The sequence below is a fragment of the Symphalangus syndactylus genome, chromosome 7, assembly GCF_028878055.3.
Source record: "Symphalangus syndactylus isolate Jambi chromosome 7, NHGRI_mSymSyn1-v2.1_pri, whole genome shotgun sequence".
Lineage (NCBI taxonomy): Eukaryota > Metazoa > Chordata > Mammalia > Primates > Hylobatidae > Symphalangus > Symphalangus syndactylus.
Genome location: NC_072429.2, coordinates 100501982 through 100529570, shown reverse-complemented (window position 1 = coordinate 100529570; position 27589 = coordinate 100501982). Strand labels below are relative to the sequence as shown.

The following is a 27589-nucleotide window of genomic DNA, read 5'->3' as shown; positions in this document are numbered from 1 at the left end:
ACGTCAGCTAGAGGCAGAGTCTGTGGCTGAGTCCACACAGTCAAAGGCTTGTGAGAATCTGGTGGATGCTGGACCTTGCTGCTGCTGCTACTGCTGTTTCCAGGGGCTGCAGAGCATGGACTGTTAAATCTTGCACTTCTTCTAAGTGAGGTAATTAGTTTGCTTTATATACAATAGTTAGATGTTTTTATAGCTCATTGTGGTTTTCCTCTCTCTCTTACCTCCTACAAGTTTGTATTCATGAGCAATTATTGTACCAAGGGGAAAATGTGAAGCAGCTTCTAGTTGTGAATTTCAGGCAGGTTCTCTGGAATTTGGTTAAATTTGGATTAATGGTCTGTGAAGTAGGTTAAAATATAATTGTCTTGCTTGCTCAACACTTGCTAACATAACATTATTTAGACATACGGATTTTGCAGCTTGAGCCAAATATTCTCTCTTGAATTCCAGGAATCCTCCCTTCAGTATTGTTTTGGGTTTAAAAACTCCAGTATAGCCTTGCAATGTGTTTCTAACTTTTCTTTTTATAATTGCTACTCAATTCTGAATCAGCCTAAAATAGTTTGGAATTTGGTTTCTATCTTGTTTGCAGCATTCATATTTAGCAACAATAGGAACCACGGGAAATAACATTATAACTGAAACAAAAGTTGGGATTTTGCTTGTAAGTAAGACCTTTGGTATTCTGAAAGTACCAGGAAAAATTGTCAACAGTTTCCTGTTTAGAGAGAAATAATCGGGAATATGCCAAGGAAGTTGGTGTGGAACCTTTTACATGTGTGAATGCAATTGCTTTTTGGTTGTTAGAGCAAAGTGCATATTTCCAGTATCCTCCCCTGAAAATTCAGCTGTGAAGAGAATGGCATGAGATGGTCTTTACTAAGGAGTCATGTAGCTGTTGTTATTTTTAAAAATCATAATAATTACCTAAAGAAGAAAACAATAGCCCTAAAATGAAATGTATCATTGACACAAGTTCTACTTTAACTCAAACACAGATAGAAGTAGTCACTCACAATTTGCTCTGGATCTTAAATGAATAATTTGATAACTGTGATTAATAAGAATTTTTATCTCTTTATTCCTATAATACTATTTACTACAAATTGTTTTCTCTGTATTGTAGTTCCTTTCCTTCCCAAGTTTAGTAATTTCAGATTTTCTTTCATGACATACAGGTTGAATTGTTTTGGAGCTTGTAATTTAAATAATACCTGTAGTACTGAAGTTAGCCAAAGTCTAGATTTATAACCAGGTGTCTAAATCTTACAAGTTTAACAGAAAAAGGGGCAAATTTTAGAGCACTACATGTAATACAGCTAGTATTTTAATTAGTAGAAAAAACTGGTTTAACTGTATATATGAATACTATATATTCACAGTGTGTGAATTATACCATAATGTGCAAGAATATATTGTTTTAATTTTTATGTTCTTTATTAGTTTCAGAATTCTAATAGCATTTATTTTACTCTTGGAGGTGAAAATTTTGAACAGTATTTAGCTACAGTAATAAGTGAATAACTGTGGGCGTATCAATAATTTCTCAATAGCTTTCAATGAGTGAATATTCATTTAACTTGCTGGCATTTGACATGTCTGTTTTTGGTTAGGGTCTCCATGGAGGATTTTCCAAAAGTGTAATGTGCTTTCATTCCAGGCACATCTACTGAGACATAATCTTATCATTTAATTGATCTCAAAATTATAATAACCCAGAGGCCATATTCTTAACACTCCTAGAAAAATGATAATTTATATGTAACATTTCAGCTGAGCATGGATAAGACCAGTAGCACTGTCATTTAACAGCACTGTCTTTGATGAGGTACACTTTGACATTTACTTCTTTTACTCAGAATGTGGAATTATCATTATAGTTTTTCCAGGTAGCAGAGATTTTCTTGGTGATCTCTCTATGATATTTTAAATTAAAGTCTTACAATAATTGTATTCAATGCCCTTTCAAAATAGACTGCATTTCAGCGGTATGAAACATAAGAGAATAATTCAGTGTGATGGCAAAATCTCGATGAAGTTTATCACTAAAAGAAAACAACCTATGCTGTGAAAGCAGAGATGCTCTAGAATCTACAGGTCTTTTCCTATGGGAAAATAAGGGAAAAAAAGACTCTCATGAGAATCATTTATTTACAGCATTGAGACTATGTTGATTTCAAGGTCATGTTTGTTGCAGCTTCAAAAGATGCTGGCAAGGAACGAGTTACTCTAGAAACCTGGCTGTTGCATTATTAAATATTTTGTGTATAGTTTTGGGCATTCTTAACCCTTTTGGTGCTGTGGACCTCTTTGGCAGCCTGGTGAAGCCTATGTACGTTTCTCAGAATTATGTTTTTACATGCATAAAATAAAGTATGCAGGGTTACAAATCAAACCACTTTCATTCATTGAAAAACGTTAACTAAATTTTACAAAATTGTGATACATGCTTTGTTAGTAACACATTACTAAATAATACAAACTAACAGCAGTTGTAATAACTACCATAATTTTGAAGTAGTGGTGAGCATAAAAGATATTTCAGGATATCTACAACAACTGTAAAATGAGGTGAAAATATCTGTGATTTCTCTTGGCAACAATATCACAGGTGCTGTGGCTTGTGGCCTACATTTTAATTGAAGGAAATACTAAATTTCAGTTTGAGGTTGGTGAAACTAAAGATGTAATATTTTTCCCAACCAAGTTCCCCAGGTCCTCTTGAATTTTATCCACCCCTGAGTCAATTGATATGTACGTTAGTGATGCCAAAAAGTGATAGAACTGTACTGGGCAAAACCCATCACCCCATTTCCACATTCAGTTCCACCGCATCAGATTTTATTCTTCGAGTGTGCGAATTTTGCAATGTTCTCTAAATTCTGCATGAAAAGGAATAATATGTTCATATAGCTACCACACTGTAACTTTCTTTTATTTTCCTCCTTCAGATCCATTAACAACAGTCTTATGTCCCCTGGATTGGGAAACCCTTACCTGGTTAGACAGGGGTTAAGAGGAAACCCATAGTGTTAGTACAAGTTATGCGAGTTAAAACCATGGGCCACAGAAGGTACTTCATGTGCTCATAACATTTGAAGCAAGCATTAAAGAATGTATGTGGCTTTCCAGCTTAATGTAAAGCACATACACGTGTGAATTGATCGATTGTCATGTTAATTCCAGATACTCAAGAGAGAGCCCTAAAGGTTTATCTGACAGAGGTCTCTAGGATGAGGCATGTTTGAAATTAAGCCAGAAGTGGAGACACTTCCCAAGTATCTGAATGTGGAACCTTATTTGGCTTATTGGATATTTAAGACCAATACAGGGGGTATTAATAGTATTGTTTAGTGTGACTTATGTAAGTGTCTCATTCTACATGTTTCTTTAAATGTGCAGAAAATAGTGCCTGATCTTCCTCTCCAAACCAACAGCGTAACTTTGCAATTTGGTCAGCTGCCGTCACAGCCCTATATTCAGAACGTCCAAAGTCATCCTTTCTATGACATCAGCACCCACTGTCTCCGCGTAAGAGAATGGGAGCTATGACATTTTGCACAAGCTGTTGTTTAAACTCAATCCAAATCCCTCGCATTTGAAATGGAAGCTTAGCAATTTGTCTTCGTGTGTCCTCAAAGGAATTACGAAAGAGATGTTCTCAAACGTTTCTTATTCTTTGGATTAGAAAAGAACACTTGCCTTGGGAGCTTTGAGTCTCTGTAGCAACTTGATAAAGAAACTTGGAAAAAGTTTAAAATCTCTAACTCCAGGCTGTACTGTTTGCTCCTCAATGCCAGGTGTTTGAAACTTTTCAAAAAGGAACGTGCCATTATTTTTCATAAAATCCACGTTTGTTTAACTGGTGCTTCATGATGGAAATCTAACTAGAAATAGCATTCCAAAATGTAATATTTTTTATTGTGTTCAGAAGTGATACCATAAAAGTTATTGTTCACTAAGATTTTGATATAAAAATTATGTGATAAATATTGAAATTCACTGGAGCCAAACTAAAAACAGTCTGCCCTTTTTATCTCAGTAGTGAACTTTAGGGGGTTTTTTGCATGTATTTTCATAAGTGCCTTTAAATAAAGACACGGCATCCCTTTAAAATTTAGTTTACATTAATGTAAACCAGAATATTTTCAGGTCACAATGCAGTTTTATATTTGATTTGTAGGAAATAAATCTCTAGCCTGAAAGACATTCCAGCTGTTGCCTGTCTTCATGGGAGGATTGTTCACATTTTCTGAATCTCTCCCAGTGACTGCAGGAAGACCAAAGGCCGCACATTGCTTTTATGCAAGGATGAATTTTTTTAAAAGATGATTTTGGATTTTGTTTGCTTTAATGAATTTAAGCCCTATCTATTAGAGGTAAATGTCAAGAAAACTGTTGTGTTCTTTGGCTATCTGCTCTGCTGACTCCCACAGACTTTGATATGATTCATATAACTCAAACCATGATCAGTTTTGTGACGACCATATTTACAATATCATTGGAGATCAGAAATAGCGTCTCACAAAAGTTTCCCCATCCTATACCTTCCCACATCTTCTCATGGGTCACGTGCAGCACAGTCACTTAATTGGCAAACGTTTATTAACTGACTACTGCATTCACAGTATTATAGTAGGCATGTGAGGTCCTCCCCTGATGGGATCCTCAAGTGAGATATGCCGCTAGCATAGAGAACCCAAGTGTCTTTATGGACCTTGGCTTTTGTTTGCTTGAGCTTTTATTCGAACATTCAGTCTTTCATGCATTCAGCAAATTTTGAGCACATACTATGTGTCAGGCATTGAGCTAGACCCCAGGGTTCCTATAAGGTACAAGACAGGGCAGGTCCTTTCCATCATGGAACATGCAGTCTAACTACGTAGAGAACTTGCCCAGAGACCTATATGTACTGTTAACTGGGGTTCTCTTTCCCACAGCCACACTGGCCACTGCAGTCCAAAAGAGAATTCTAAAAGGAAACAGTACAAAACAGAACATCAAAACAAAAGAGACAAACAACCTGGGAACCATTAGGTTTTACACCAGAGTGAAACCCCAGAAGAGACATTCTGCAGCTGGTGAACAGCCGGCCTCATTTGTGAGCAATCTGTTCCCAACAGTGTCAGGGATTCCAGGTCGGTATGCTCAGTCCTAGTCCCAGGTGGCCAGAGGCTATTTGTCCTCTAGTTCAGAAGACAAATGAGACTGGTAGGGACTGACCTAAAGAATATTTTCTTTTATGCAAATACCTTGTTTCATGCAAATAACGAAAACCATTGTATTTTATGAAAAGAGTCTTTAAATTAGTGATTTTCCAAAAATATCTCTCCCGTCTTCCCTGTACTAACCCAGTCAGGACGGGGTCACTGCTGTAATAAATAGCCGCCAATCTTAATGGCATAATCCAACACTGTTCATTTTTCACTCACCCAGAAATCAGGATTAGGAGAAGGGCTCTGCTCCACACAGTCCTCCAGGGACTCAGGCTCCTTCTATCTAGTTAAACTGATCAGGGGCCTGTTTCTACCACTTGCTAGTGATACTCTGAGCAAGTTACCTAAGTCACAGTTTTCTTATGTGAATAATATTAGGGCATCCCTCTTGGATTTTTGAGTCAATTTACTTGGCATAGAAACTGACAGGTATTAGGTACTCAATAATGTGAACTGTTGTTATTAATCTTCTACTTCTGGTAGTGCTGCCACCACCATCCCCCAAGGAGGCAGGAAGAATCCGTCAGAATTGGAAGAGTATTATAATAATAGCTAACACTTAGGAAGCTAGATAGTCTTCAAAGTTCTTTTCAAAATAACTATTTTTTAACAACATTCCAGTTTTATAAATGAGGAAATTGAGGCACAGAGAGCTTAAACAAATTGCTGAGTGTCACACAAGTATATAATAGAGCTCTAGGCATTTGGCTTCAGAGTCCTGGCTCTTTATTCACTATACTATATTGCCTTTCAACTTGGAATATACAGCAGAGCCTCAAATACCGTCATTTCATTCAACATCGTTTTGTTGTAATATTAATGAGAAAAAAGAATTGGTTTTGTTGTCAGTGATGTTGTGAGGACTTACTGTTATATATTGTATTTTCCCCAGAATTAATGTTATATGTTGTGGCAGACTGTATTCAAAAATAGCCTTACAATTGAATCCATTACCACATTAAAAAAAATTTTTTTTTAGAGATGGGTTCTCACTCTGTTGCCCAGGCTGAAGTGCAGTGGTGTAATCATAGCTCACTGTAACCTCAAACCTGGTCTCAAGCAGTCATCCCACCTCAGCTGCTTGAGTAGCCAGGACTATAGGCATATGCCACCATGCCCAGCTAATTTTTTGTTTTTATTTTTATAGACATGGGGTCTTGCTATGTTGCCCAGGCTGGTCTTGAACTCCTGTCCTCAAGAGATCCTCCCACCTTGGCTTCCCAAAGGGCTGAGATTACAGGCGTGAGCCACTGCATTACCATATGTTCTTCTAGAATCTTGCTCCTCTCCATCAGGAGGTGAAGTCTATTGCCCCTCCCTTTGAACCTAAATGGGCTTATGATTGGTCCAACTGATAAGAGTACAGTGGAAATAATGCTAGGTGACTTCCAAGGATAGACCATAAAAATAATACAATTTTTTTCTCTCTTGCTATTCTTTTTCTTCTTGACATTTTCCCTTAGAATCCAGTCACCATATTGTAGGAAACCCAGACCACATAGAGAGGCCAAGAGTAGGTATTTCAGCCAACATCTCTTGCTAAAGTCTCAGCAGACATCCAGCATCAACTGGCAGGCATGTGAGTGAGCAAGCTGTCAGATGACTCCAGGCCCGGTCATCAGGTCTTCCTTCCCCCTCCTGATGCCAGGGAATCATAGATGCACTATTCCTGCTGGGCTCTGCCCCAAGTTGCAGTTTCATGGACAAAATAAAAGTTGATACTGTTTTAAGCTCATAAGATTTGGGGTGTGTGGGGGGGTAATTTCTTAGGCATTCAGAGTAACTGGAACATTTGGGTAATTAGAAATGAGTGAAATGCCTGTGTAGAGGGCTAAACTTCAGGCACGTATGGATTATTAAATAGACTTTTGCGATTTGGCCTAACCTAACCTGAGATAATTCCTGGAGGAAAATATATTTCTGTTACTAACCAAATTACAAATGAGCTTTCGGAAATTTGGAACAACGTCCTACATGTTAATGCTGTTGCTGGTTCTAGGAAAAGATTTGGGCTACACTGAGGCCAGACTGCATGCCTTAGCAAGATCTTGCTCATTGGCCCCCACTGACTGGGATCCTCCCTGCAGGAGAGTACAGTGTGGTTGGCAGTACTCGTATCATCTGTCCTAGACCATTGCTCAGTCCTCCTTGTCCACTTTGTCTCACTCTCCCATACCTACTCTGTCTAAATTGCTGCCTACTTTTCTATTGTTGGAACCTGCTGTCTCTTTGACACTCTTTTGGCCCATTTCCTATGCTTCTAGGGCGATTTTTCTGCTCTACTGGTTTGTAGTAAAGCTAGGGTATTCTCCTTAGCCAGGTAAAATTTAGCTAATTCAACAAAATCTTATGCGTCTTAACAAAGTTGTCAAAATGGCAGCTGTCCCATTGGCCTGTGGCTCCATGTGTTGGTCCAATCTAGCATTTGAAATCCTCAGAAATGTGGTCCTTGTGTCCTTACTCAAAGAGGCATTCCTTTCCCTTCTGCTGTAGAGAAATCAATGCCCCAACTTTCTTCTCACTTACTTAAACTTCACCCCATCCTAATAGTCTACTCCTCTTCCCTTAAGAAGACTCTCATTCATTTATTCATTCAGCATTTGTTAACTCTGTACAGTGAGCCCTAGAGTTAAGCGCCTATGAAAATATTCCTTTCATGTCCAAGGACTGTTAAGGTTTCTCCAGTTGTTCCTCATTTGCTTACCATAGACATAGGGCAGATGTGGTGCAATCACCCAGACTTTTCAATAACCAGGATATATCCCAGCTCATCCAAGATGTTTCAGCTAAGCAGGCTACTGCACGAGTAATATAGGACCAGCCAGTCTTTGAAAAGGTGACAGTCTAGTTAGGAAGGCTGCATGGCATCTGCATTTGAGGGCCAGAGCTACGTCTTCCACCCTGGCTACAACCTCCCACAGTGCCCACCATCATGCTGGGCATACAGTGCCTCCTCTTTACATCTCTGTTAGGTGATTAGTGAACAGATTAACCCCAGAGGATATATGGCATTGAGATGACTTTGGAGAGGAATTGAGCTTTGAGTTGGGCCTAAAGGATAGAGAGCGTCTGGCATGAGGAGCAAAAGTGAAAGGATAATCCTTAATCGAGAAGCATAATGAGAACATCCTAGTGACAGAAATAGGACACCTCCCCACCTGGAGTCAAGAACATGGTTGGGAAAAGGAAAAAATATATAATCTATATGGTAGGTCCATGGAGCATCTAGGATTTATCCACTTAAGTTGGATTCGATCTGATAGACACTAGGAAGCGGGGGAAAGCCAGGAGCAGGGAAGTGATGTACATGTTAAGTGGGGTGAGAATATTTTAGTGACTCTGTTTCTTTACACAGCGCATTTGAATCCCTGAATATGTGTTAAGTTAGAGGTTCCCTTTTTGTCCATTTTTCTCATAGAAAAGTTTTAACTTCTTAAATTTTAAGAAATGTGAATTATCTTTTGCCCTCCGTATGGTGTGAGTAGCCATTTTAACTTTAGCTGGGTTGTATCCGTAGGCAGAGCTGTGTAACTTCATAGTTTTAAACATATAACCTATTACTCATCAAAGTCATACTCATATAAGTTCCAAACCAAATGAACAAGTCAAGCCTTTAAAACATTTTCTATAAAACTGTACTATAATGAGTATACAATGAAAATTGATATATATATTGTATAAATATATATGATATATAAAATATATTATATATATATATATATACTGAAACCCCTGGGACACTGCACCATTATTCTGAAAAATCTTTGAATCATGTCACCAATGAAAAATTAGATTGTGCTCAGTGAAATTTTAGTTGTAAGTTGTGAGTGCATTGCATTACATTACATCTGAAATCTTTGAATACTGATCATCAATATATGTGTCTGGCAACTATCAGAATGTTCTTAACCAGAGCATGCCATCTTTAAGAAAAATATTATAAATTATACATGCAAAAATGTATATATAACATATATGTACAATACAAAGAATAATAGAAAACAAATCCCTGGGTAGCCAACAAAAACACCATCTGTTAATCATTCTAGTGAAGAGTAATGCATTGATATTGATGATAATGTCACTCTAGCAGCACACAGATTAGTACTGTCCCTAAGGTCCAACACCAGAAGAAATTGAATCAGCGATATATTTTTTAACTATTTGATCACATAAAGATTTTAAACCAGTTGAGTCATTTGTTTCAGTCTCTGATGGTGAATGAAAGGTATGTTTTCCACTTACAAAACATCACTTGCTATTGCTGCTGGCAATTGTGAAGGTTTGGAAATTGGTTTTTGTGTCTAGGGGCCTTTGCCCCAAGGCCATTGCCCGTGTTGTGCTTCTTGTCACCTCCCGGCTATTCAGGAGGGAATGGTCAGGGAACCCTTGGTGAGCCCTGAGCTCTTGGTACAAGATCTCTATACTTAAGTTATTTAAAATGAATATTAATAGAAGACTAACATAAGACTGTCTGAGTATATTACTAAGACTAGAAAGTCTCCCAGGTTGAATGGGACAACGTGGTACAAACCTTGGTACAAGCCCAACTGCCAGGGGTAGTTAAAGCAAACCATTCTCTCTCTCAGGGCATATATATATATATATATATATATATATATAGGTATATTCAGAATATATTTCACAAAATAGAAGCTATTTAACCATTAAAGATGCAATCTTTGGTCCAAATTCCACTTTGTAAAAGAAATTGTCATTAGATCTGTTTGTGCCCACCTTGAAAAATGTTGATCAACTTCCAATTTCTAAAGGCCAATCTGTTACTATTTAGAAATAGAACTGTCTTTCTCCTCAGACTGTCAAAACAGCCTATGGATTATAGCCAAGGACTATACTGTTAATGAACCAAGAGTTCATTAACTGTTCCATCAGCATCCCCCTCAGGAGGGGTATTTTGTTAGAGTCACAAAAGGCACAAAACTTAGTTATGCTACAGGTTAACTGAAAGACACTGATTTTGAAATACTTTAAAAAAGGAAAGTTTTCACTGAAATCATGTTATATCATGTCTGGATTTAAAATTAACAGGGACTTTTTTGTTGTGGTAAAATATGCATGTAAAATTTACCATTTTAGCCAACTTTATGTGTATGTTTCAGTTCACTAAGTACATTCGCATTGTTGTGCAACCATTACTATTGTGCATCTCCAGAGCTTTTTCATCTTCCCAAGCTGAAACTCCAACCCCATTAAACTCACTCCCTATTCACCCCTTCCCATCAGCCCCTGCCAACCACTGTTCTACTGTTTTTAAACAGGGACATTTTTAGGGAATTTAAAATAAACCTGTCCTTCCTCTTCTCTTGCATAAGCTATTCAACTAATAAAATATCTGTTAAAAGTCCTAAATTAATTGGAAGTTTCTTAGGTTTAAACACATGGGCAAAATGTACACAAAAAAATAAACATCTGTTTCATGACAGATGTTTTAGACCTACAACTCTGGGAATGTGTTCCTGATGTTAAAGGAAAGGAGATGGTAGGCTGAAGCATGTGTTCCAAATCACTTACTTAACCCAGTGCAATTTTTATATAATCACTCAACTAACCAGCCATTCAACCTGGGAGACTTTCTAGTCCTAGTAATATACCCAGATAGTCTTACGTTAGTCTTCTATTAATATTCATTTTAAATAACTTAAGTATAGAATCAATATATGTTTATGGTTGAACATTTGGAAAACACAGAAGAATATGAAAAAGAAAAAGAAACATCATTCTTAATGTGTTACTGTCCAAAGTAACAACTACTAATATTTTAAAATTAAAAAGCATTACATTTAATTTTACTTTATTTCAACAGAAGAAAAAGAACTCTGAAATGAAATTGAGGATTTGAACTTCACACAGCTGTTTGAAGTAAGAGTTACTATTTCTAATTTTAATTTATTAAAAATTAAAGATCAAACTTTAAGAGATTGAGAATTAACTTAAAAAAACTAATTGTTTCACAATGAGTACAGGCTTATACTTTTAGTTAATAAAGTTTAGTTAACTGTCTCAGGAAGACAGAAAAGACTGCAGATAATCAAACAAAAATACCCTTGGTTGGGAGAAGGGGTTTTAAAACAGAATTCAAAACCTAATCCCACCTTTAGGATTGTTCTCTTGGTGAAAATTGTATAAAAAAGGGCAACCTGTAAGGAATATAGTTCATGAAGTCATAAACCACTGCATCTAGTGACCCTCCCCTTTGACCAGAGAGGCTTAACTTTGTTTGCTTCCAATACCAGTGTTTTTTACATTCCACAAATTGTTTAAACACATACTATATTTTAGTTTGCTATATTTGGGCCACAATTGTCCTTTATGTATATTTATTTTTCTAAAGTTTCTAATTATCTTTGTCTTCTCTGATTGACCTGGAGAAACTAAAATATTCAGTACTTATGTGGCATGTCATAGTTTAATTTTTGACGCTTAATTATTAGTCATGGCAACCTCTTTCTTATTGAAGATGCTCTCCACTAAGCCCTCTGTGCTACCATTTAATGTGGACTAGATTTAAGCTCTTCTACTGGAATTTCTTTCCATCACAACTGGATTATTTTCATTGTCTCCACATCTACCCCTTTCTTAGATTCATTTTCAATTTTGCTAGAGCATATTTTTAATTTTTTTCAAAATAACAGAAGGGCTATATCTTTGTAGATCTTCATTTTGCCCTCATAATTGAAAAATAGACTACAAATTACTTTCCATCACATTTTATGGACTTTGTTTCACTGTCTTCTAGCAACTGGAAAGCAGATACAGAGTCTGCTGCCATTTTTATTTTGATTCCTTTATAGGTGGCTCCATCCCCCATCCCTCTCCCATGAACTTTTAGGATTTTCTTGTTGTACTTGGAGGTAATAAATTTTACCAGGAAGTGTCCAGATATTTTTTAAATTCTTCCTCTTCAAGTTTTTTAAATCCAAAGATTGAAGGTTTATTCAGCCCAGAAAAATATTCTTCTATGATTTATTTGAAGTGTTCATCTCTATTTTCTTTGTTTTCTCCTCTAGTAGCTCTTACTATGGAAAGGATAGTAGGCCCCGTAGCTCTAGGAGATGTTAGGTCTCTTGGTTCTCTTCTCTATGGTTTTAACTTTTTTCTCATATTTTCTTTCTTCCCTTTTATGTACATTCAGAGGATTTTCTCAATTTTGTCTTCTGGATCTCAAATTTATTTTTGAGTCATTTCATTTCAATTATTCAGACTTTCCACTGAGCATCTTTGTAAAATCATTTTTTATATTTATGAATGCAGACTTCTCTCAAATATCCCTAAAAGTATTACTTTAAAAAAAAAAGTTACCTTCTTTGTCCTTTGTTCCAACTCCATTTCCTTTAGTATCAGATGTTCTGTTGCTCTTCTGGATCCTTCTTTCATATGTTCTAGGTTTTCCTTCAGTAACCAGTAACTTTTGACTGACCCAATCATATTTATAAATGAAGGGCTGGGTTGACTTTATTTATAAATGAAGGGCTGGGTTGACTGGCCCAATCATATTTATGAATGAATGGCTGTGCTGACTAGTAGGGGTGACTGGAGGGATTTCTTTGGCAGTTACGTAGGAATGGTTTTCCACCACACTTCTCTTCCTGAATGGAAAGGCTGGCAGTTCGGCTCACAGGAGGCACATGTGACAGTGGGAAGCAGACAGGCAAGCTTGTGACTATCCTGACTGCCAGGACCAGGAAGGCTTTATTTTTAGGGATGAACTACGTTTATGTACTGCCTTTCTGTACAAATCTTAAAGGGGGGTAGAAAGAGATGGAAAACAACATTCTTCATAGTCTTTTTATTGATTGCCTTGACTGTTCCTTCTCCCTGTGGCTCCAGACCTGAATTCTTCAGGGTTCTGTTGAGAAGAACAGCTCTCATCTCTTCATTAGCTCTCTCTAAAATCTCTTTTACATTGTGGTTTTTGTTGGCTCAATCCAAACATATCTGTTGGCTATTTTCTACAAATTCCTTAAAATTTCTGTCTACTTATGGTAACTTTTCTTGATTTCCGTCCTGGTTCTTGATTTATTCTTTTTCATACATATTTTCTGCCATTTAGTTGGAATTTTTGAAGGAAGAATAGGCAGACTGTCATGTCTAGTCTGCCATCTTGAAGAGAGATTTTATTAACATTAGAGTGGCTGCCCCAGTGCGCTGATGTATGATTGGCATGAGGCCATGGGACATGCCTTACTTTTTATGAGGCTATTTCTCTTTCTTTCATGGCCCAGACAGCACCCCCAACCCTGATTGACTATATGATCAATATGGGTCATTTATACAAGGAGAACAAAGTGAAAATAGATGGGTCACATGAGCCAATTCCATTCATCAAATCCACAGTATCTGCCTCAACCAGGTACTGTATCATTCTTCAGGACTCCACTGAGTCCCATTCCTAACTTCCCCAGTACTCCTGTCAAATACAAACCTAAATTAGACCACTAACCACACAGTTCTACAATTTTCTATCTGTCTCCTCCATTAAGCTACAAGCTTCCTGAAGGTAAACATGGTGTCTCATTTCATATCTATGTCCTCAGTGCACCCCACGGGGACTGGGATTAAGTACCCAACACAGACTGAATAACTCAGGGACTGAATGAATGAACAAAGAAATGAGCAAGCTTGATGTTGACCTGGGAAACGGGTGTGTTGTCTGTCTTTGCGGATGGGGCTAGTGACCTCCTTTTTAGTCATGTGAAGCTTTGGAGAAGGGCGTTTCAGGCAGAAGGAGCAGTATGGATGAAGGCCCAGCGGCAAACTGGAACATGCCTTTTTGGGGGAGACTGGTGGAAATTGTTCCCAGAGGGCTGTGGATTATTAATTCATCCAAAGAAAATCTGTAATCTCTGTTGTATCCTTTTCTGCAGAGTGGTAGTCTGACTAGAGGGTTCTCATCTTTGCCAGTTCAGTGAGTGCAGGTCTATATAGAGCTGTTTTGTTTTAGCAGAAAGGTTGGGTCCGCAATTCAATAGGTGTCAGTAAATGCTCTTTCATGGTTCCATATAATCATGATTGAAAACCTACATCAGTCTTCTCTGCAAATGTACATTAAAGCATCTGCTTATACTTGTATTAAGTAGCATTACTTGTACTAAGTCCTCACTTCACAGGGACCTTATGAAATCACAGACAGCTTAGAATGGAGCTTTCAAATTGTCCTTGGGCCCCTGTTGCCTGCTGGAATGGATAAAGCATGACCCCCTCAGCCAACAAGCTCTGCTGCTCCTGTGATGTTTGGTAGAACTTCCTTGCTCCAATGCCTCTGACTCCAGTCACCATCTGAAAGTCCTCCCCAGAGGTTGGAGTGCTTTGCCTCCTATTTCTGCAAACTTAATATTAAAAAAAAGTTACTAGTTGTCAAAAGGAAGCAGGCTCTTAATTCCTGGTTAATTGAAATTAGTCTTGTAATTTTTAGATGTGTTATTCTATTCACGAAGCAGGTACCTGATAAGTGTTTGTCAATGAGTGAAAGAATGAATGACACATTAGAGGAAAGATTGGGTTTGTCTTTCCTGAAATTGGAGTTAAGGGGCACATTTGCTGGGAATTATCCCAGGTAAGTACAGGGATCTGCTTTTGATCACAGGCCATTTGTTCTTTCCATTTTAGCCATTTTCAGTCTGATCATGTGCTATACACATCATTCATCTCTTGTCTTTGGGGATAATTAATTCCAGGTTTTAGAACATTACTAAAGACATCTCAGTAGGGTTCTTTTGTTTGTCTATAACAGGATTGTCTGGGGTTCATGCTGTTCCCAAGGATCTTACTCCTCACCTGATGAGGCAGAGACCCTGACTCCAAGGGCATACCCATCACATCCCCAACTTCTCAGCATCAAACTGGGTTTGTTTTAAGAATGAAGCCACTAGCATTAGAAGTGTGACAGTATAAGACAGGATATTCTCAGTTGTATGACTCCGGAGCCACCTTGGCAACCATCAGTGAAATGATAGTTTATCCTAATAGGCTAGTGAGGTCTTGGAATGCTAAGTGTAAAGTCAGTGGCATAAAGGGACAGGTTCTCAGCAGCCCTTGATGAAGTCAAGACTAGAGACACCAGGAGAGAAATGGCTGCATGAAGGTTGCACAGGCAGAGAAGATAAGGTTCTCATATTACTCCAACCTCCAGCTGGATCTGAGCTGCTGGGTCAGTGGAGAGGAGCACCAGCCCAAACTGATCCCCCAGGGCTCTTGGTTGGAATCTTCCCAGAAGCCTGAGGGGAGAGGTATAATGTCTAAACACAGGGCCCTCCAGTCACTGGCATCAGAATCAGAGCCACAGCAGTGTGGTTGAAAGAGGCAGATTCCTGAGGCCAAATTCAGAACTTTGGAATCAGAATCTACAGAGGTGGGGCTTGGGGCTTTATCACCTATAAAACCTCCTAGGTGATTCTTAACGCACACCAGCTAAACATTGAGAGCCTCCTGTACCTCCTAATCTCTATAGGGATCTCGAGCTGTGGACAGATTGCCAAGCACCAGAAGTTTTAGCCAAGCACATGTGTGGTCGGCACATAACATGAGAGGCAAGTTCTGTGCCCTTGAATTTAACAAGTAGTGCTGGAATACAGGCACTATGTTAGGCCTTGATGGCAATTCTTGCCTTTAGGGTACAGTAAGTTATGAAGTCATAATCTGTACTCTGAGCCCGATGTGATGAACCATATAGCATCACTAAAAACTCCTGTAGTGGATTTATGCCATTGGTGACAAAGAGATCCGATGCCAGTAGGAAGTTCTCAGCCCAGATCACTACACAACTGGAAAAACAACCCTGAGCAAGTTTCCTATTTGTGAGGAGCAACCTAAGGATGGGACTAATCCACAAAGCTCCCAACAGAACTGACACAGATCCCCTTAGTAGGGCTGCCCAAAAGATTGAGGCTGTCAGACCTGGATATCTGGGCACCGTAAGTTGACAAGCCTAAAGGGCAGAGAGCATGCTGCCTTTGTCTTTGTCTTCCTAGAAGACCTAGTGCAGCATTCAGCTTATAGTAGATAGAGAGAGCCATTGTTAAATGGTTCTTATGCAAATAAGGCTGACCTAGGTCCTGGGCCATGTGGGAATGTGGAAGCGGAGAGCCCAGCTAGTGGGACTGACATGCCTTGGGCAGATCTTCTCACATTCATGGCGCCTATTGCCTCCGCCATGACTCACTGCCCATGCACTCCATCACTTGTGAGACAAGATGTGACAAGCAGGCTCTGAAAGTTATGCCTTGTAATCTAAATATGTCTCTTTCTTTTGCTCTTTCTAATTTCATGGGAGTAAACCTGTCTTCTAATCACACATGAGTTAATGTAAAGGTTTCAGAAATTAAATCACATTTCCCCACTGGTTAACTTGATCATTTCAGAGTTACATCATCATTGTGATTGTTTTTTTTTTCTCCTCAAGGGTAATAAATTAGTGAACTATGCACAAGGGAAGTTTCTATTTTAAGAAAGCTGTGTGAAGTGGAAGAATACTTTGTTCAGTTATTTCTTTCATAGTAGGTCTCCGCCTTCTTTAAGCTGAAGCACACCTGTTTCAAGGAAAACAGTTGGCCAACAAGACAGCATTGGCTTTGTGGGAATGTGCCAAAGAAATTTCGAGATATTGTATTCTTTTGATTCATATTCCCAAGTTGCTATCTGGAGGAAATATACTAGCGGAAGGAGAGAATAGCAGCCATTTACAGGTAATTAGTGAGTCCATGGTGTATGATTCATTGAATTCCATTCTAGATCCCTATTTATGATTATTGGAGATTTCTTGGCAATGCTTAAGAGACAAATTACCCAAATCCCCTTACTTGTCATAGCAGCATTTTAACTTTGCATAAGCGGTACTCCCTGACCACTGAATTAGTCATTTTTCATTACCTACGTTTGAGGTATGTTAACATTAGTCCTCTTTAATAAATGAGAAAACAAAGTCCCAATAAAGTTGATTCTGGCCCAAGAGCAGATAATAATCAGAGTCGTGTCCATGATTCTTAAACCTCTTCTCTCTGAGAAAGCACATGTTTTTCAGTGGGAAATAGCCTCAATGGGAGGTACATAGGCCAACATTTAGGAAATGTGTTTTTATTTATATAACTAGTCCAATGTTTAGAAAAGGAATATTCAACTCTAGTCTCACATAAGAATCAGCTAGAGAGCTTTAATAAAATGCCACTGCTGGGGCCTCTCTCGTAGGAGTTCTGGTTCATTTGGTCAAGGATGAGGCCTGGGCATGGGTCTTTTGAATTAAGTGGGGAAAAAGCTTCCTAGGTGATGATGCTCATGTGCAGGGAGGCATGCGAATCCTGGTCCTGGCAAAATTCTAAATCTGACCCCACAGTTTCCCCCATGGTCTCCACCATCCTGCCATTAGAGCCCCTGCATGTGGAACCTTCTGGAAACTTACACAATTAGCCTGGCTTACAGCATTTTGTTATCAGAGAGGGAACATTTGCACAGAGTGGTTTAGCAGTTGAGCTGTAGTAGAGCTAGATTGCTCTGGCAGAGGAACAGGGAGAGAAGAACAAACCCATGGTATTGTGCACTGAACTGACTGGTGAGGGAGGGGTACAGCTGAGAACCCTAGGCTGCCCCAGGATCATGACTGGACAAGATTGCCATGCTCCCAGGCAGGGCTTCTTGAAGATGAGTTGATAGACCCTGATATGGAATGGAAAATCAAGGGAGGCTTCTTGATTCAGAGCAACATGCCCTTTGAAGTCAGACTGCCTGGGTTCAAATCCCAGCTCAATCACTAAAGCTCTGTGGTTAAAGCTTGAGCAAGTTACAACCTCTCAAATGATTCATTTCCTGATTTGGAAAACACAAGTAAAAAATTGCAACTACCTCATAATTTTTGGAGACAATGAGATGAGATAATATATGATATAATATACTAGGGTCTACTCCTCCCCCTTTCTGGGGTCACTGGATCACCATTAAATTCTCTCTATTAAAATGGGGATGGACCATGACCCTCTCCTTTGAGGTAACCCATACTCACAAGGAAATATAAGGTTAGATTTAAGATGGCGAACCAAATGTTGTCCCAGAAGCAAGAGATTTCATGGAAAACAATTTAGAAGGGAGGCCTTTGGCTTCAGAATAGTAGAGTAGAGCCATGGGACCCATGATATGTCCTTGGACCAAAGAATGAGAACAGATGCCAGGATGCCAAATGGTATTGTGACCAGACTTGGGTCAAAGAACACAGAGAGCAATCAAAGCCAGAAATTATGGAGCCAAGTCCTAAGAGAATTGATGACCCAGAAACCAAGGAAGGTGTCCAGGGCTGAGGGCAGTGGGTTCAGGAATAGCATGCTAGAGAACAGGTAGAGAGTCGTTTTGTTCTCTGCCTCCTTGGAGAGTTCACTAAGCCAAATCTTAACAGGCCATTCTGACAAGTGTGTTTGCCACTAGGAAGATACGATTTCTAAATCAGAGTCCTTGGATTCTGCTCTGAGACTGTGGGCCTATTGGCATTTCCCACAGTGGACCCTACAGAAGGCTGGTTCTAGGGTTGTTCCAGGATAAACATATTTGCTAGATGAATGAAAGTTAGCATGTTTCTTAATTGGAAGACTTTTCAGTGCTTTTAATTTGCTTGTAAACCTCTAAGAGGAGGATATGATAAGACATGTTTCCCAAACTGGTTTGACCATGGGACCCTTCTTGGCGTTAGAATCCCCAACTCCTACAGTTTTTGCCATCTCAACTCAAAGCTTCTGCCTTTAGGCCAGACCCAAGTCTAGTCTCAGGGGTGTGTAGAACCCTCTGTGGGATGTGGCCTCATTCCCCGTTTCCTACCACTCAGGTAGAGGCACAAGATGAAGCTGTAAACTGAGTGGAAGGCCCAGGCCTGCCTTGATGATATTCTGTCTGGCACATAATTGTGACTCAGTGCCTATTTGTGGAATAATTATTCATTGAATGAATGGGATAACCTAGTTCATGCCAAACTCTAATTGCTGACATAGATAGTACCCTGGGTATATCCAGGGTTAAGTACTCAACTGACCTGAACTTGTTGGGGAGATGTGTTTTCTTAGGCTATTTTGTATGAAACTAAGAATAATAAGGCATAAATTGTCCCGATTTGGTGACTTTCTTTTCTCACCGATCCAAAATGACTTCATAATAACCTTGCCCATCTCACTTCAAAACAGCCATGAAAATGGTTTGAAAATTAAACTCTTCACACATATAAAATATAATCCTAATAATTTCCTTAGGCATTAGACACATCTGTTGATGTCCTGGTAGGCCCTGTAATACCTTGTCTGAACCTTTGTGAATATCTAAGCATATGGCAGTAAAGCCTGCCCCCAAGCATGTTTTATAACCACAGGCTTTGCAAGTTTAAATGGAGAAGACAGATGAAACAAGAATGGGCTATTTTCCTTGACTGCTTTATCTTGAGTAATATTTATTTTGAGCAGTTTTCTAAATAAGCAAAGCTTTTCTTCTATGCTTCATGCTCCTGCATCCTAGGAATGATGTATTTTGTGGGAATTTTTGTCCACCCCACCTCCACCCTGAACTTGCTGATCTGGAGGTGCCATGATGCTAGCTGGAGTGGTCCCTGCCAAGGCTCTGCAGAGGGTCATGTCAGACACAGTCCTAGCCAAGGCTCTGCCTCATGTGGGCACCATGTCTTGTTATTGTTTGTGGGTTTCATCCAACTGCACCTACCCAATAGCAGTTCTTTTTTTATTTTTAGTTTTTGGAGGGGGTAGGTAGAAAGAAAAGAAAGTAACTTTGATATAGGGGTGGGGAACTGGAACTTAGATCCACAGCTACAACAGCAAGGAAAGTGAACTAATTTTGTCTGAACCCTCTGAGTTGCAAGATGTGTTTGAATTAAGGCATTAAATTTAAACCTTATTATCACACATAACAATGCATAAAATATAATGGCCATATTTTCTTAACCCTGCATCATAATACGGCCTAAAGGCTTTATCTATTTTTTAAAAAACGTATTTATATCAACAGTCTTCAACCCGCATAAAGATGAAACCACATTTAGTTTTAAATTTTAAAAATCACTGTGTTGAAAATAAAATCATTTGAAATCATGACTTTTGGGAAATCTTGACTGTGGCTGTCTCTGCCCTGTGCCTTGAGAGAGAAAGAAAGACTTGGAAGTCTGTGCTACTTGCCAAGTGTGTCAGGAGTCCTGCTTGTCCCAGATGACAGCTGGCACACACAGACAAGGCACTCGCTCTAACTTTGTTTTTTCCTGGTAAAGAAGAAGCAACTACTTGCCAGTCTACTTCTTCTTTGCAGGAAGCCCCCCAGGAGTTTGCATAGTCAATCTGTCATTTGAAATCATTTATTCAGTGTAAAGCGTTACCATCAGAGAGTAAGAAGGAATCTGTTTATAAGGAGATCTTAGATAATGGGCAAAAATCCAGAAAAAAATATTTACAATAATTTTGGCTACTGATTATAACATCACCTCTTGCTGACATTTCTTTAAGAGGTTAGTCTAGTATGTCAAGCATATGCAGCTGCTTGGAGCTCTTGATTTTTAGAAATGAATAATATAAGAGAACCAACTAATGTGCCTTGGCTCTTCAAAGCAGTCTGGTACCTGCATGAAAACATTGGTTATTTTGGTATCCAGTTGGAGAGCACAGGGCCACACAGCAGGATTTCTGAAAATCAAAGCTCTCTTCCTGAAATATATGGCCACAAAGTATGCATTTCTGGGATCTGATGATTCCTGGCTTATTCAAATAATAATGATGGTGTTAGGAACCTTTCACAACTATAGGACTCTTCTTTTCTTTATGCTCAATGCCAAGAACAACAAAAGCCTCATCAATCTGTGAATGATCTTTGTTCATGTTAGAATTCTCTCTCTGAGCTGTTGGTTCTCCCATCCAGGGCTTGTCTGCTCTCCCTTCAGTTAGGCTGGCCAGCACTGATCCAAAGTCCTGCGAATGTAAGTGGCTCAGCCTTTGTTAATTAGGTTACCTGATTCCCCGCATCCCCAGGCTAATTTTGTTCGAGATTTCACAGTGCTTCTAAATTTATAGAAGTAAACAAACAGGGACACACTTTTCTTCAAGTCATTTATTAGAATCAAAATTAGGAAGAGTTTTTAACCTTCATACAGTTGAGCTGGTGAAAGATGCCCTTGCAGGTAAGTGTTGGAAATGTTTGCCAGTGTCTCAGCAAAAAGAAAAAAAAAAAAGAAAGAAGAAAATAAATGTACATTTACTTCTAATCATGCCTGCTGGTTTTAGTTTTGTAAGCTGTGGGTCAGTGAATCAATGTGAGCCAGTTCGAGGATGGCATGCCTAGGTTATTTTCCAAGGGAAAGGAATATGGTCTTCCACTATTAGGTTTGGAAATATCTAGAGTATGTTCACTTAAAAGCTTATAGGTAGTATATTATAATTCATTTTCTTTATGAAGAGGGAGAACTAGAGCAATTAGGACATCAGTAATGAGCTGTTTGAAATACTAGGAGACATTATATGGATATAAATAAATTGGGCATAGAACGTCAAGTTTAATACTGGACACTATGGTTATAGAACACGAAAAGTAGACATTGTATTAGTTTTCTACTGCTGCTATAACAAATCATCCCAAATTTAGTGGCCTAAAAACAACAAATTGATTAGTTTACAGTTCTGGAGGTCAGAAGCCTAAAGATGAGCAGAGCAGCCTTTCCCTCTGAGGCTCTAGGGGAGAAGCTGTCTTCCTGACTTTTCCAGCTTCTTGATGTTGACTGCCTTCCTTTAGCTCACAGCCCACAGCACTCAGACCTCGCTTCCACTATCACCTCACCTCTGACTCCAAAGCTCCTGCCTCCCTCTTAAAAGAACCTGTGATAACACTGGGCACACCTGAATAATCCTGAATAAGAATAACCTTCCCTCCTCAAGATTCTTAATCAGATCTGCAAAAATCTCTTTTTCCCTGCAAAGCAACCCATTCATAGGTTTCAGGGATTAGGATGTGAATATCTTTGGAAGACCATTATTCTGCCTACCACAGACATTGACATATAGATAAGTTAAGTTACCCCTTCTTTTTTTAAAGTTTCTTTTTTTTTTTTTTTTCGAGATGGAGTCTCGCTCTGTCGCCCAACCTGGAGTGCAGTTGCACGATCTCAGTTCACTGCAACTTCTGCCTCCTGGGTTCAAGCGATTCTCGTGCCTCAGACTCCCAAGTAGCTGGGATTATAGGCATGCACCACCACACCTGGCTAATTTTTGTATTTTTAGTAGAGATGGGGCTTCACCATGTTGGCCAGGCTGGTCTCGAACTTCTCATCTCAGGTGGCCCTCCGGCCTCCACCTCCCAAAGTGCCGGGATTACAGGCCTGAGTCACCGCACCAGGCTAATTTACCCTTTCTGATTGGTTTTCTCATTGGCCCTCCTACAACTCTGAAGGAGTTAATTGCAGCTATGTTCTGCAGGTATAGACTATTGGTGTGACCATGCCATCCTGCAGCGAGACTTCCTGTGATAATAAGATCTGCTGGTGCTGTGGACTCTGCTCTGTCCAAGGGAAATTTCTGGTGGGCACTAGACTGATGTTTTCTACTTTTCCACCAGAGTCTTGCAGATGTAACATGTATTATAGCTCACCACTCAGAATCAAAAGCTGATTGTGGTAGAGTTTATAGGTAACAGGGCTGGCTCTAGGTTGAAGCAGTTCAATGCTGAGTCTCCCCCTTACTACATGCGAAATGTTGCCCAAGTTCCTTATTTTAATTATGCCTCTATTTCTGTATCTGAAAAACAGAGATGATAACTTCCAGAATTGCTGTGAGATTAGGAAAATAAAATATGCAAAGTTTTTAGCACACGCCTGACATATAGCTGTTGCCCAGTTACTGACTATGGTGAAGGCTTTCAACAGGCCTACTCTTGCTCTAACCTGCAGAGAACAAACACCAGGAGTGAAGAGTGGCCACAAGCAGGGCAGAGAAAGCTGTGGGTCAGGCCACAGGCAAAGCCATTCCCCAGTTAATCCATGAGGCTGACAGCCAGCATTGTGCAGGGAAAGTGGAATTCTGCATTTACATTGAACTTGCAGCATTTGCAGATGCGAAGTCTAAGAACTTGTAGTAAAACCTGGGCAAATCCCAACATGGAATGTAAGGATCATGACCTTCTCAACATCATAGAAGAGGGTTAGGGTCCAGAGGAGAGAAGTCCAGATCAGTTGAGTCCATAGGCAATTTCCTTAGCCATCACAGTTAGGGCTGACACCTTATCCATTAGAACATATGCAGCTGTATGATCATCATTTGCTTGCTTACTCCCAATGAATGGAAAATACCGCCTTATCCCAGAATGTGGCTTCAGCTTTATCCTTAATAGTCTACTTTATTGTCATCCTAAGACCTGATTTTAAAAACCTTCTCCAGATGTTGTTTTATGTGTAGGTGTGTGTATCCATTCAGTCAATGGATTCTATCAATGAAAAACACTAGTATTTATTTATTGAATATTTACTCTATGCCAGTTATTGTTTAAGTGCTGACTGCCTAAAATACATTTTGTTTCTTATTACTTGCAGTATTTTTCTTATAATTCTAGTACATCTATTATTATTTTGACTTTACAGATAACCAAACTGAGACTGCTGAAGTCTATGTAACTGGCCAAACTTACAGAGATTGTAAGTGGTGGAACGAGGAGGCCAAGCCAGGTCTGCCTGTCTCTAAGCTCTAGGTTCTGGTACCTGAAGGGGGAAAACTCAACTAAGAATAAAATGATAGCAGGAACAACAGCTATTACTAAAATGGAAAGATGTCCATAAGTGGAAGAAAATGAGTTACAGAACTATACATAGAGTATGATTAAATTGTTGTAAATTAAATACGAATGTGTATATTATGTATATGTATACATATATAGTTTTAAAACTTCTTTGCGGGGCCAGGCGCAGTGACTTATGCTTGTAATCCCAGCACTTTGGAAGGCCGAGGTGGGCGGATCACCTGAGGTCAGAAGTTCGAGACCAGCCTTGCCAACATGAGGAAACCCTGTCTCTACTAAAAATACAAAAAATTAGCCAGGCGTGGTGGCATGCGCCTGTAATCCCAGCTACTCGGGAGGCTGAGGCATGAGAATCGCTTGAACCCAGGAGATAGAGGTTGCAGTGAGCCGAGATCACTCCAGCCTGGGTGACAGACTCCATCTCAAAAAACAAAAACAAAATCAACAAACAAAGAAACTTCTTTGGAAACTGATGAAAGTTATGGTCCCTTTTAAAACACTTATGTATAGATGCACACAAAATTTCACACACAACTTAGAAGCTCAGGTTAGGGATCTCTGATATGTATGTATCATATATAAGAAAAATCTGGAAGGATATACACCAAATTGTTAATCAGGCCCTTTAGGGGATAAGATTTCAAGACATTTTTCATGTTTTTCTGTCTGGCGAATTTGTTTTCAATGAGCTTGTATTATTCCTATAATCAAGAAAAACATGTTAAAGATTATAAATGAAGGCCAATTGTTTCCAATTTAAAATGGAATTTACTGCTTCTTTTTCTCCTGATGGGCAGGCTTCTAACATTTTCCCATGTCATACTCAGGTATGATTGGTGTACCTCTGAAAAAATTCAAAGGACACTTTTGTGAATACACTAAATGTGAGCTATTTTGTCCAAAAAGAAACTTTCCCTAAAAGTTAAGAATAACCAAAAATAAGGAGATGTTGGTGGGTTGCGGGCAAGGGACCATAAAGAGCATGTGGGACAACATCATCAGTGGCCTCCACTGAGAATGACATGTGTGCGTGAGACTTTCAGTGGAGTTTTCTATGCGAGAGACAAGGGGCCTTTCTGACTAATAATATGTGCCCTGTAGAACTAAACAGTAAATGAGGTTAATGCTGCATTGCAGAGCAGAAGTATATGGTAGTAGAGATCTGTATGCTAAGCAAATTATCCTTGAGCTATTGTTTGAAATGACCTCTTAATCTTCATTTCAACTCAGTCTGGCACTAATTGAAATGGCTGTTTCCAGGGCACCCTGGTGCTTAATGAGGGAGTTTCCTTATGCTCTTGACCTGCTCACTGTTGCGGTCCCTGCCAGTTGCTTTGAGTTTGGAAGATACTTTCTCTCCCCCTTCCTACTCCTCTCCAACATACACACACCCACCTGTCTTCAGCCCAGGAGTCCCCATAAGCTAGATAATCAAATCTTTTTTTTTTTTTTTTTTTTTTTTTTTTTTTTTTTTTTAGAAGAAGTCTCGCTCTTTCACCCAGGCTGGAGTGCAGTGGCGCGATCTCTGCTCACTGCAGGCTCCGCCCTCTGGGGTTCACGCCATTCTCCTGCCTCAGCCTCCCGCGTAGCTGGGACTACAGGCGCCCGCCACCTCGCCCGGCTAATTTTTTGTATTTTTAGTAGAGACGGGGTTTCACCGTATTAGCCAGGATGGTCTTGATCTCCTGACCTCGTGATCCGCCCTCCTCGGCCTCCCAAAGTGCTGGGATTACAGGCGTGAGCCACCGCGACCGGCCAATCAAATCTTATTCTGAGCATGAGCAAAGATTCCAGGAGCATCTTACTTTTCACCAGGAAGAAAATTTTTAATTATGCATGTTTTTTAAAGGAATCTGTAATATTGCAGACAGATTTATTCTTGGTTTAATCTGATTTTTTTGCACATGTTGGGGTTTGACAATAGCCAGAGACCCCAGTAGTTCTCGTTGCCAAGGATAGTGATGAGCCTTCCCAAGGCATTCTCTCTCCAGAACATTGCCCCGCTCAGTTTAATGCAGCAACTGCAGTAACAGCAAATATTTATGAAGCTCCTTGGATCCACACCAGTGTGCTAGGTAAAAAAGGACAGGACTTCTTTTCACTCCCCTGCTTAATCTGAAAATAGAATTTGCATGCTACTGTTTGTTCCCCTCCTTGGACGTGATGTAAGTTCCGTTTGCCTGGAGTGCTGTGTATAGAAGTCTATATTAGGATAACTGTATTATACATCTTGTTCCTAAAGGTTGGGGCCACAGAAGGATACAAATCTCTTTGCATACTGCTCTATATCATTAGGAGCTTCCTACATACTGATGAGAATCCTGAAGGTTCGAATTTGCCTGGTACCTTCACATGCCTGATCTTGCCACAGGAGGCAGTCTCTATGATTAGCAGACTCTATCACGGGAGCCAATAGACTGTAGTAGTAAAAAGACCGTGTGTTCAAGTTAGAACAACATGAGTTTAAATCCTGACACAGCCACTTTCTGACTGTGGCTTTGTAAAGTTTCTCATGTTCTTTTAGCATCTGTTTCCCTGCATGAAAGATAAAGATATTAATATCTACATTGCAAAACTATTAGGAGGATTAAATTGAGTGTCACATGCAAAGCATCTGCCACCACAGTGAAGTGCTCCATAAATGGCAGCTAATGACATTATTAGCATGCTGGTAATGCTCCCTTTAAAAACAAAACAAAAACAACACTTTCTCTTGACCCCTTTTTCCCTGCCAACACTGTCCCATTTTCCTTCACTCCTTTTAAGCAAAGGTCTTTCAGAGGGGGCCTTTACTCATTACCTCTGACTTCCCTCCTCACGTTCATCTTAAACCCACTCCAATGGGACTTTGGTGCCACTTCTCCGGTGTTATTTTTCTTGTCAAGGTCACCAGTGGCCACTATACCGCTAAAAATGCAATGGCATTTTCCAGTGGCAGTGACCAACAGCAGCATTTGGTATAGGGGATCGCCCCTTCCTCTTTGCTGTGATACTCCCCTTGGTCATGACACCACACTTTCTTGGCTTCCTCCTATCTCGACGGCTGCTCCTTCTCAATGTCTGCAGCCGAAGTTCTGATCTTTAGATGTTGGAGGATTCAGTAATTGTTCCTCTTTCCTATCAACACTGATTCCCTCAATGAGCACATCCAGTCTTATGGCTTTGAATACTGTTTTTGTGCCAGTGATTGCCAAATATATAGTACCAGTTTTCAACTCAGTCCCAATTCCAGACTCAGATCCATCCACCTACTCGAATAGAATATCTAATGGGCATCCCAAGCTCAGTGCATTATTTAAGGTTCTTTTGAGAGACAGACCAATAGGGTGTGTGTGTGTGTGTGTGTGTGTGTGTGTGTGTTTGTGTGTGTGTGTGTAGAGAGAGAAATTTGTCATAAAGAATTGGCTCATGTGATTATGGAGGTGTGCAAGTCCCAAGATCTGCAGGGTGACTTGGCAAGCGGGAGACCCAGGAGAGCTGATGGTGTAGTTCCATTCCAAAGGCCAGCAGGCTCAACACCCAGGAAGAGCCAATGTTTTAGTTCAAGTCTGAAGGCAAGAAAAAAGCCAATGTCATGGTTTGAAGGCAATTAGGCAGGAGAAATTCTCTGTTACTTG

General features: G+C 39.6%; 1 protein-coding gene across 11 annotated transcripts in view; it reads left to right on the top strand.

Moving 5' to 3' along the window:
* Positions 1–27589, top strand: part of NCALD (neurocalcin delta) — a 456181-nt gene that overhangs the window by 347299 nt on the left and 81293 nt on the right. For 3 of the 11 annotated variants that reach the window (XM_063643500.1, XM_063643498.1, XM_063643499.1), the window contains exon 1: positions 31–150. The exons of 6 other annotated variants lie outside the window; for them this stretch is intronic. The gene's annotated coding sequence lies outside the window, so the exon portion shown is untranslated. Of the gene's footprint in view, positions 1–9; positions 151–11033; positions 11097–27589 lie in introns of those variants that run through there. 2 more of the 11 variants (XM_055286934.2, XM_055286940.2) reach the window with 2 other exon arrangements.